Here is an 11,131-nt window from a genome sequence, read left to right as displayed (position 1 = left end):
TGCTGTCTTTAGTAGCTTTCTGGGCACTGAAAGTGTTAATTGTCTTACTGGCAAAGGAGGCCTCACCGAGCCATCAGATTTTTATCAAAAATATCTTAATTTGTGTTCTGAAGATGAATGAAGGTCTTACGGGTGTTAAACGACATGAGGGTGAGTAATTAATGACAGAATTTTCATTTCTGGGTGAACTAACCCTTTAATAAATGCGATTATTAAAGGTGCCCTAGATTCAAAAACTGAATTTACCTCGGCATAGTTAAATAACAAGTTCAGTACACGGAAATGACATACAGTGAGTCTCAAACTCCATTGTGTCCTCCTTCTTATATAAATCTCATTTGTTTAAAAGACCTCCGAAGAACAGGCGAATCTCAACATAACACCGACTTACGTAACAGTCGGGGTGTACGCCCCCAATATTTGCATATGCCAGCCCATGTTCCCAACATTATGAAAGGCATTAGACAAGGGCAGCCAGTAACGTCTGGATCTGTGCACAGCTGAATCAACAGACTAGGTAAGCAAGCAAGGACAATAGCAAAAAATGGCAGATGGAGCAATAATAACTGACATGATTCATGATAACATGATATTTTTAGTGATATTTGTAAATTGTCTGTCTAAATGTTTCGTTAGCATGTTGCTAATGTACTGTTAAATGTGGTTAAAGTTACCATTGTTTCTTACTGTATTCACGGAGACAAGAGCCGTCGCTATTTTCATTATTAAACACTTGCAGTCTGTATAATGCACAAACACAACTTCATTCTTTATAAATCTCTCCAACAGTGTAGCATTAGCCGTTAGCAATGGAGCACAGCCTCAAACTCATTCAGAATCAATGTAAACATCAAAATAAACACTGTACTTACGCGATTAGACATGCTGCATGACGAACACTTTGTAAAGATCCATTTTGAAGGTTATATTAGCTGTTTGAACTTTTTTTATGTTAAGGCAAGCGTGAGCTCTTGGGGCGTGGAGCACCAGAATTAAAGGGCCACACACCCTGAATCGGCTCATTTCTAATTATGCCCCAAAATAGGCAGTTAAAAAAAAATGAATAAAAAAAAAATCTATGGGGTATTTTCAGCTGAAACTTCACAGACACATTCAGGGGACACCTTAAGACTTATATTACATCTTTTTAAAAAAAGTTCTAGGGCACCTTTAAAAGATTGCAGTGTTCTGGCCCAATGGTTTCCTTTAAAAAAAAAATTAAAAAAAAAAAACGTACAGAAATATCTTTATATCTTTTTTAAAATGTAATTTTGTTCATGGTTTGAGGAAGAAGAGATGTCAAAAAACCTGTTCATCTTAGTATCTACCTAATTTGGGTAACTTCTACCAAGTGAGAGATGAATATGTGCATAAATTTGACTCGCTGTCTTTTATGTCAACAACAGAAGATATGGAAACCGTTTCCATTGCATTTCATTTGCAAAATAGGTCGTGGGTTTGTTCTGACAGAGTTGTGAATAGCAGGGAATGATATTCACAACTCTGTCAGAACAAACCCACGACCCATTTTTGGCTCACAACCCACCAGTTGAGAATCACTGGTCTGCAGTCCATCAATGAACAGAAGAGATAGAGAGCGAGGCTAAGCACTGCTAATCTCCCAGTACGGTCAAGCTTTATGATCGGTACCATTCCTCCTCCTCCTCCTCTCTTTTTCTTTGGGCTCCATTCTCCTCGCCCAAATGATCCTCACATTGTTATTTGCTTTCACAAGGGCTTATATCATCCCTCCTCTCCTCCATCGCATATGACTCTTTTTTAACCTCTCCCAGGCAGCCACTGCCAGTGACTCACTTGATGAATAAAGACGAGAGAAAACCCAATCCCTTTCCCTGCAGCTGCAGGAGCATTTACAGTGAGGGAGGGAAGGGGTGTTTGAAGCCCAAACACTACCAGCGGCTAATTGATACATGAAAAGGAGGAGTGTCTGAGATGAGAAAGCAAAGAAATATAGTGCTTTTGTAAACAATGATTTTGAAAACATGTCGCGTTGCAGCAACGAAGGCTAAGCATGCACCTGCGTTAATGTCATGGATTTTACATTCCCGTCTCTGTTTCTTTCCCTCTCTGCACTGGGTCCATGAAGGTGACCTTGCATTCTGCCTGAGCTCATCCATTGATCTCATAACTGAAAGGACCTGCGGGCTTCCCTCCCACATGATTCAGGGGAGGGAGGGGCCGTAGATAGGTGCATATGCTGTGGGGGTGTATTTCAGCAGTCAGTGTGTGTGTGTGTGTGTGTGTGTGTGTGTGTGTGTGTGTGTGTGTGTGTGTGTGTGTGTATGTGTGTAGGTAGTAGGTGAGGAGAGGGGCTAAGGCAAGAGGAATGTTTAAAACACACATCCATCCTCCTTTCAGCCGCCCAGAGCCTTCGAATAATTAAGTTGAGCCCCCGCCTGAACAACACACACACACAAACAAACATGCAAAGGATCTCTCCAGCCTCCCACATGCAAAACTCAATCAATTGCTGTGATAGCTGAATCTTAGGAAGGACTAGTTAGCGTTCTGTTAAGCAGGGTTGCTCCTCTGCATTAAATATAAGGGAGAGTGGAGTAAGATTTGCCACTTCTTTGTGAAATGAGACACATATAGCGATAAAACTACTTATATTTCAGGATGTTTGCTGTCAACCCAAATTGAAAACACAGCATTCATAACATCACAGAAACGTAACATCACAAGCCTTTGGCACAGCTTACCCCAAAGTACTGTATATACTTTATCCCACAGCTCATTTTAGTAAAAATTCTTCAATTAATAATTAAAGGGTTAGTTCACCTAAAAATGAAAATTCTGTCATTAATTAGTCACCCTCATGTCGTTCCACACCCGTAAGACCTTCTTTCTGCTTTGGAAAACAAATGAAAATATTTTTGATAAAATCCGATGGCTCAGTGAGGCCTGCATTGACAGCAAGTTAAATTACACTTTCAAACACCCAGAAAGATACTAAAGACATATTTAAAACAGTTCATGTGACTACAGTGGTTCAACCTTAATGTTATGAAGTGACAAGAATACTTCTTGTGCCCCAAAAAACAAAATAACGACTTTATTCAACAATATCTAGTGATGGCCGATTTCAAAACACTGCTTCATGAAGTTTTACGAATCTTTTGTTTCGAATCAGTGGTTCAGAGCGCCAAAGTCACGTGATTTCAGTAAACGAGGCTTTGTTACATCATAAGTGTTTCGAAATTTCAATGGTTCATGTGAATTAGGCAGTTTGATACATGCTTCGAACCACTGATTCAAAACAAAAGATTCGTAAATTGTTAGGAGTAAGCTGAATCATGTGGGAATATTCCAACTTTTTACATTTTAATTAAATATGAACATACTGTAAATGTGGGGGGAAAACAGTTTATTAATGTAAAATAAATTAATGGCATTTTCATAAACCAGCTAGCAAAAGGTTTAATATTCAGAATACTTTAATACTCATATTCATTGTTATTTATTTTTTTAAGATCACTAATGCATTGCACAGCTTACCTCAAAGACATGCTTTACCCCACACTACTTCATTTAATAATTAATGACAAATATTTAGCCAAATAATTTACATGTTTTTACACACTTGAAATTCACCAACATGTGTGATATATTTTTAGACCTGGATAAAACTGCATATGCATATGTATACAGCTAACAATCTTGCTTCCCAGAATGTTCTGGAAATGTTAGTTTTTGGATATAAAATGAAAGCCTGATAAGAATATTCCTCAAACGTTAGGAATTTGTCCGCAAATAATATTTAAACAAGAATACAATAACATTAGAGGAACGTTCTGAGTTTGTTGGGCATGAAAGGTTTTAGAATTACCCCATTCTCCCTACTTCTGAATGATCAAATCATAGATGCACACGCCATCCCTCAAACTCAAATTCAAAATGTCTGAACAATAGACAGCTGGGTCCTAATCAGAGTAAAGACAAAAGAGAGGAGAAGCCATTGAAACTTCAAAGCATTGTTTCTACTGCAGGGTAGAGTGACGGTTGCGCTGTAGCAGAATGGGGAGAGGAGGAGAAAGAAACAGATGAAAAGTAGAAGTATAAGAAATATTAAAAGAGAAAGAGAGCGAACAGAGAGAAATAGCTGTATGGCAGGCAAGAACACTGGGGGGCTGGAGTGGGCGTGCGATCAATAACTAAATGTTCTGCTGACACAGAGAGAGTTGAAAGAAAGAAAGAAAGAAAGAAAGAAAGAAAGAAAGAAAGAAAGAAAGAAAGAAAGAAAGAAAGAAAGAAAGAAAGAAAGAAAGAAAGAAAGAAAGAAAGAAAGAAAGAAAGAAAGAGTAGTGAATTAAAGCACACTATAGCAGTAGTTCACTTTAATGTGGCACCGAGATAGGGAAGGAAATAAATTCTGAGGCCATTTTCTTTACACAACTCTGCGTTTTATGAGAGCACTGCAGTAAATGAAAACACTCATCATTTGTACCTGTGTCACTGTACATCCATTATGAATCTGAATCGGAGCCAAAATGGGTAGACACTTGATCTGATTTGGTTTGCATAAATTCAAACTGGTGTAATGCCTCATGTTCCTATGAAAATAAAATACTGCCCACCACCCTGCCAAACTCAAACAGCATCAAATTTCACTGACAAAAAAGGGTCAAGTCTGGGGCGACAAATACAATTTGTGTGGAGACAGCTGTCTCAGAAGTATGGAAACATACGAACGAATGCAGGATCCTGCAACTCGCTCTTCCTTTTGTGGTAGAGGTATGCAGTGAGCAGAGGCCAACCTTGGAAAAGATACTCACTCCCCCAGAGAGTAACGGGACGGGAAGAGTAGAGAAATGGAGGGAGATAGAGATAGAGGGAGCCAAATCTAAAAACATGCTGCCCCCTCACCCCTTCATAGCCAAGTATGGCAACTAGCCATTCTCCTCCTTCTGAGGAGACATCTGTTTTCAAAGCCACACTGATAGTTGTTTGGACTGGAGTAATGTTGCTTGGCCTTTTAAGGGAAGGTTTTACCCAGCATATAGCCGCAGGAAGAGCTGCTTACCATTATACTTTACTTAGACGATTAACAACGATCCCAACCTGAAACCTGACAGCATCTAAAAAGTGACTGCATGTGCATGCACAATATTAATCTGAATTTGGTCATATTCCAATTGGCCAGAATTCCAGATGCTGAATTTTGGGTCATATAAACAGAATATCCACCATAACAGGACAATCATATCAGAGTATGTACAAAACTTAGGTAATTCTGGCTGATATTAGATACAGAAGATTGTGAAAAGTCAAATTAATGAAGAAACTCATTATTGGATGTTACATTTAGTTAATTTTACAATTTATTGTTCCATTGTGTGTTATTAAAGACATACATGAGAATTGATCTATTTAAATTGCTGTACAAAATTACTAATGGAAAGAGCATGTATTTCCAGAATAACAAGAAAAGAAAATCAATGTTTATTCTGATTACTTGTATACAGAAATATTCAAGTAGCTGTGGAGCATGTAAACGTCCTTTTCACAAAGGCTTGATCGGAAAATGCAGTACATGCAAATGTATGCAAGTTAAATTTAACTGAATAAATGTAATAGCCGAACCCTTTCACACAGCATTGCAAATCAAATTTCTTTGTGAAGTATGAGATTTAAGTTACATATTATTTGCAGTAGGGCTTCAATAAATCATAAACATCCCCTACATATGTCCAGAAACACAATAAATCATTTTGTATTTTGAGGAATAAACCAAAGATCCGCCAAGGTGTCTGGCTTATTTATGTCTATGCATGCAATCAAAAAGATTTCTTTGAAAGCATAATGTTTTATGTACTGTGGGCCAATCATCATCAGACATCATGATGACATAAAGGTTTTCAGCAAGCTGTTACTGCCTCTTCCCCACCACCTCTCCCTAGCTGCTTTAATGTGAGTTTCTCAGAGAATGACATGATCCTCTTTAAACTGTCTTACCTTCAGAAAGGAAAGGTTTATCGTTTCATCGACTCCAGCCAGAGATCTTATCCAGTCTGTGACTGGAACAAAAAGATCAATGTGATACTATTGGGAAACGTCTCTCTCTCTTGCTCCTTCATCTTTTCCTCTCACTTTCGTTTCTTCTCATACAAAAAGAACAACAAAAGGAAATCAGGTAATTGGACATTATTAACAAGTTTTCTAATCAAAAGAACATTAAAAATGCCTAGGTAATACTATCGGAATTAGATATCAGAGCTGTGTAATGCATCGGTCAGTCAGCGTAGACATGGAGATAATTTATTTGAGTGTGCAGATTAATGCATTTGGATTCCGAATGATTGACAAGTTCCATTCATGCATTTAGCAGACGTCTTTATGCAAAGTCCATTCAAGACTTTGACATGCCAAGCGCCATGTTTCACCTGCTGAGTAACAAATAGTACACAGCAATGGCGAGGCTAGGGGCCAGGGTGGCACTGGTCCACTCAGATTGACGGCTGGACCACCCAATTAATGAGACACTGGTTAAGCATGAAAAACAAAAGTTTTATTCAAATTCTGAATGGATTATATATTGCCTAGAAAGCGCAAAAAAGGGCGGCCCCTTTATAATCACTAAAAAGCTTTCACTCGTCTTAGTTCATCACGATGACGCAATCTCACAAAGTTCTGTTATAATCAATGAAGCTGTCTACACTGTACAATGAAGCTCCGACTTTGAGCAGTGAGTGGATTCTAACTAATACATCTCTGATTGGCCATTGCATTCAAGAAATCAACAGATATGTCTGTGGTTGAAAACATGTTGTAAATAGAAACCTTTGATGTTCTCCAGAGCGTAAACCCAGATACTCACAGGATTGTTAGCCAAAACACCAATATGCTATTATTATGCTATTTTATTATTATAAAACTGATCCTAGACCAACCTATATTTCACCAAGGTCCCCTCACTTTAAAATGTCTGGCCTCGCCACTGCTACACAGTTGAATCCACATAAGGTACAATCAGCAGCATGCTTGTTAATCAGTTAATCAATATCACACAAATACTGAATATCACAGACAATAATAGACGTGTTGATGTTCAGACCAACTGCATGACTACAAGTTTGATTTTGATTTTATACAAAAGTTGTATAAACAGTAAGTTAATATTGCGCAATTTACATTTTAAACACAACATTCACAGTTAATGTCTTTTTTTCAACAAAAATAATTCCAAACGAAACCAAAGCAGTACTGTTACATGTCCCTTTTTTTTTTTTTAAAGAAATTAATGAGTGAATAACTCAATGTCTCCCTCATTGAATCAATCGATTCATTCGAAACTTGAATAATTAATTTAACTGATTCATTCAATGACTCACTTATACTGGAATACTGATAAAAATTTCAGAAAATTACTAAAGTCACAGTAAAGTCATCATAAATGCATTCCGATATGCTGTTTTTCTATGTAAACATGCTATGTTGGATGTGTTTCGTTGCTGTGCTGTGCTCATGTCTAGCATCATTTGCAGATTCGCACATGACACAACGTTTAAAAGTAGTTCAGCTTTAAAAAAGCCTCTCTAGCCTCTTTTTAAGCACAAAAACGCATTCTATGTGATAACCCCTAAAAGTTGGAGAGCTGTTCAGCCAATCAAATTGGAGGACAAGAACTGTTACATAGTAAAATAAAGGTTGACAGATGTTGTGCTTGACAGCTAGGCCTACTAACTAGCTAGAGGTAAGGTTTAAAGCATGATGTATGTGTGTGTGTGTCTGTGTGCACGTTTTTGTGACATATCAGGACACAAATTTGTATAATGACATGGGTATGACATAGGTATTACAAGGAGAGGGTGACTTATGAGGACATTACCCCATGTCCCCATTTTTCAAAAGGCTTATAAATCATACAGAATGAGTTTTTTTGAGAAAGTAAAAATGTGCACATGAAAATGTGTTTTCTGAGATGGGTAGGTTTAGGTGTAGGGCAATAGAAAATACGGTTTGTACAGTATAAAAGCCATTACACCCATGGAATTTCCCCACAATTCACAAAAACAAACCTGTGTGTGTGTGTGTGTCTGCTGCAAGATCAAAAGCATTCTCTGTCCATCAATAACTGGTCAAGAATTTGCTTTGTGTTGGCCAGAGGTTGACAGGCATTGTGTTTGACAGTTATCGAACAGCAAGTTGCTGCTTAAAGCTTGATGTGTGTGTGTGAGCATCCATGGCGTAGAATGGTTTCCCAGTGGGTGCATGAGAGATGAGAGACTGTGATCAAAACAGATTTCTTTAGAACTGGTTTTGATCTCTATTAGCCACGTCTGGTTTGTTTATGAACTTTCACCTACAGCTCAACAGAGACAACTGAAAGAGACACTAACACTTACAGATATATTCATGCTTACTAATTACCTAATTATGTAGAATCCTTCATTCAGTGAAAAATGCAATGTGGATAAATTCTTAATTTGTTCCTTTTGTGCAGACCTAAGATCTGTCTCATAAGATTGCAAAAAGACTTTATGAATTTTCTTTTATCAAGGGTAGTCAAACATAAAACGTGCACACCTCAATCCTTTCTCTGCAGAATATTATAGCAATCATTATGAATCTTCCCTGCGCTGTGAGCTTGGAACACTTTTATCTTTTAGTAGTCAGCATAGCCAGGCGCTTCACTGTGAGATGCATTTAATTGAATTCATCTATCCTACAGCATGACCACTGAAGAGATGGTCACTGAATAAAAAAACTGCAGATGGAGGGCTGCTAGATGCTAAAGCGGCTAGCTGATGTGGTGACAGAACAGGCGATCCAACAGATATGATTCTGGAGGGCTGCCCAGGAGGGACAGGAAGTGTAGTGGACAGACGATCACTTCTAATGCACTGTTTTTCAGTCACACCATCAGCACACTGATGTAAAGTGGAAAATGGCTGTGGGTTTTTAGTAATGGGTGTGCCTGCACTAGGTTTAACATGAGTGCCTGATTATGATGTTAATCACTGCATTTCTGTGTTCCATGATTCAGTGTTTAATCAAATACTCCAAGCATGTATTTTCAAATTTTATCCAACGTACATCATTCAAGAATCCCAGTTTAAACAGGTAGAAAAATTTGCATTTCCTGCAGCTCAAAACTTCCAGGCTCCTAAAGCAGGTTTTAAGCTTAAATATGATGATAGAAGCAGCTATATATTTTCCTATTTATACTGTGTCCGAGAAATCTTAAGCATGACCATTTAAAGACAACAAAAGACAATTTTTTGTATTGTCACTGCATTAAAACCAAAGCAAATTTTTAAAATATATTCTATATTCTACTAAAAGAATGTCGGTAACCAAACAGTTGACTGGCCCCATTGACTTCAGTATTGAAAAAAAAAATAATAATACTATGAACAGGGCTTGACATTAACTTTTTTGCTCACCAGCCACTGTGGCTAGTTGTTTTTCAAAGTTACTAGCCACTCAGCATTTTAACTGGCCACAATTTTGATGTTGGTAAATTACATTTTATATGATTAAAGTTGACTTTGTTATGCTTAAATTACTTTATTTTGAGTCATTTTACTTGATTTAGAAGATTTAAAACCCTTTAAAATTTTTAAATACAGATTGACCACCCAAATCAAGACTACATTGTATATCAGCTGGTATGTACAGGCGGGCATGAGGTGGACAATATGAGCATGGGCTAATATGAGATAAGTTATTTGTGTTAGGCTATATAAAAGAACAAAGAAGCAAATTACAAAAACAATAGTACATTAAAAATCATCTTTTTTCAGATACAGTAGGTTTATTTAACATATAGTCTACATTTAATTAACATCTTTTGTTGTTTGATTAATGACAGACAGGTAGGCCTATTTATTTGGGCTGCTGAATGCATGGACGTAACTGAAGCATATTCAGTCATTACCCACCTGTTTACGTCCACTTAAGCCATAACCGACTGTATTCACATGAGATACTCCACACGATGGACATTTAAACATCTGTGTGCACGTGTATTTGACTATTCAGGCACGAGGAGAACTGATCGCGCGCGCAACAGAGAAAGAGCGCACGCGAGAGAGCGCTTTTGTTGTGTGTCATTCAGCGCAATTCCGCCTATCCCTCCTTCACTAACTGCACGTAAATAACGAATTGTGTGATTGGATTGTAATTTTGTGCTACGACGATCTTCGACGATCATTTGGCAGTAAACTGAAATTATATTCAACCCGCCAAAGTGGCTAGTGGGAGTGGCTGTCTTACCCGCCACAGCTGAAATCTACCCGCATTTGGCGGGTTGGCGGGTGTTAATGTCAAGCCCTGACTATGAAAGTCAGTGGTTTAGTTACTGACATTCTTCAAAATATCTTCTTTTGTGTTCAGCAGAAGAAAGAAATTTATACAGGTTTGGAACAACTTGAGGGTGAGAAAATGATGACAGAATTTTCTTGTTTGGGTGAACTATCCCTTTAAATATGGTAAAAAAAACAAAAAAAAAAACATAAAATGATGAATAGTTGAATAGTTCTTAAACTAAACTAGTTTACATCTGCCAAATGTCATTTGTTGCAATTTATTGGCTTTTATTCGAATGTCATTTTAAACATGCAGATGTTTTTGTATTAGCATGTATATATAATTTCTCAGCCTTCAGATCACACAACAAGATGAAGACACTGTACGGCCCTTTTAACCGTAATCATTAATGGGATGGTGCCATTGGTTTATTAGCGCAGCAGTGGCTGGCCTGTAATCCAATAATTGCAGTCAGAGGACCTGACAAGGCCATCACTCAGCCTCTTAACTGATCTGACCAATCCATTCCTCTCCCCTGCTTCCCAGTTTGCATTCCCCTGAGCCTACAGCCACAAAAAAAGACCGGGGATTCTCCACCCAATGTCCTTGGGGCTTCTGAAGCAAAGGAAAATTGCTTAATGGTCCACCAAGTCACGTTAAAGGATAGGGTGAGTTCTATTGACTTTGGAATTAGATTCTAGCCAGTAAAATAACCCTGCATTCCATGCTAATGGAAATGTCCATGCAAAATACACTAGCAATCATGCTGAACATTAGGATAACAGTCGCCCCAACTTGCTCAGTCTCTCTTTTTACCACTACAGTTTCAGCTATTCTCCTGAGAGCCATATACACCTGT

General features: G+C 37.9%; 1 protein-coding gene across 6 annotated transcripts in view; it reads right to left on the bottom strand.

Annotated features, from left to right (window-relative positions):
• The window catches only part of csf1a (colony stimulating factor 1a (macrophage)), an 87,622-nt gene that overhangs the window by 44,840 nt on the left and 31,651 nt on the right, over nt 1-11,131 (bottom strand). The gene's annotated exons all lie outside the window — the stretch shown is intronic.

The sequence above is a fragment of the Megalobrama amblycephala genome, linkage group LG21, assembly GCF_018812025.1.
Source record: "Megalobrama amblycephala isolate DHTTF-2021 linkage group LG21, ASM1881202v1, whole genome shotgun sequence".
Lineage (NCBI taxonomy): Eukaryota > Metazoa > Chordata > Actinopteri > Cypriniformes > Xenocyprididae > Megalobrama > Megalobrama amblycephala.
The sequence above is the reverse complement of the archived record's forward strand: the minus strand, read 5'-3'. Positions and strand labels throughout refer to the sequence as shown.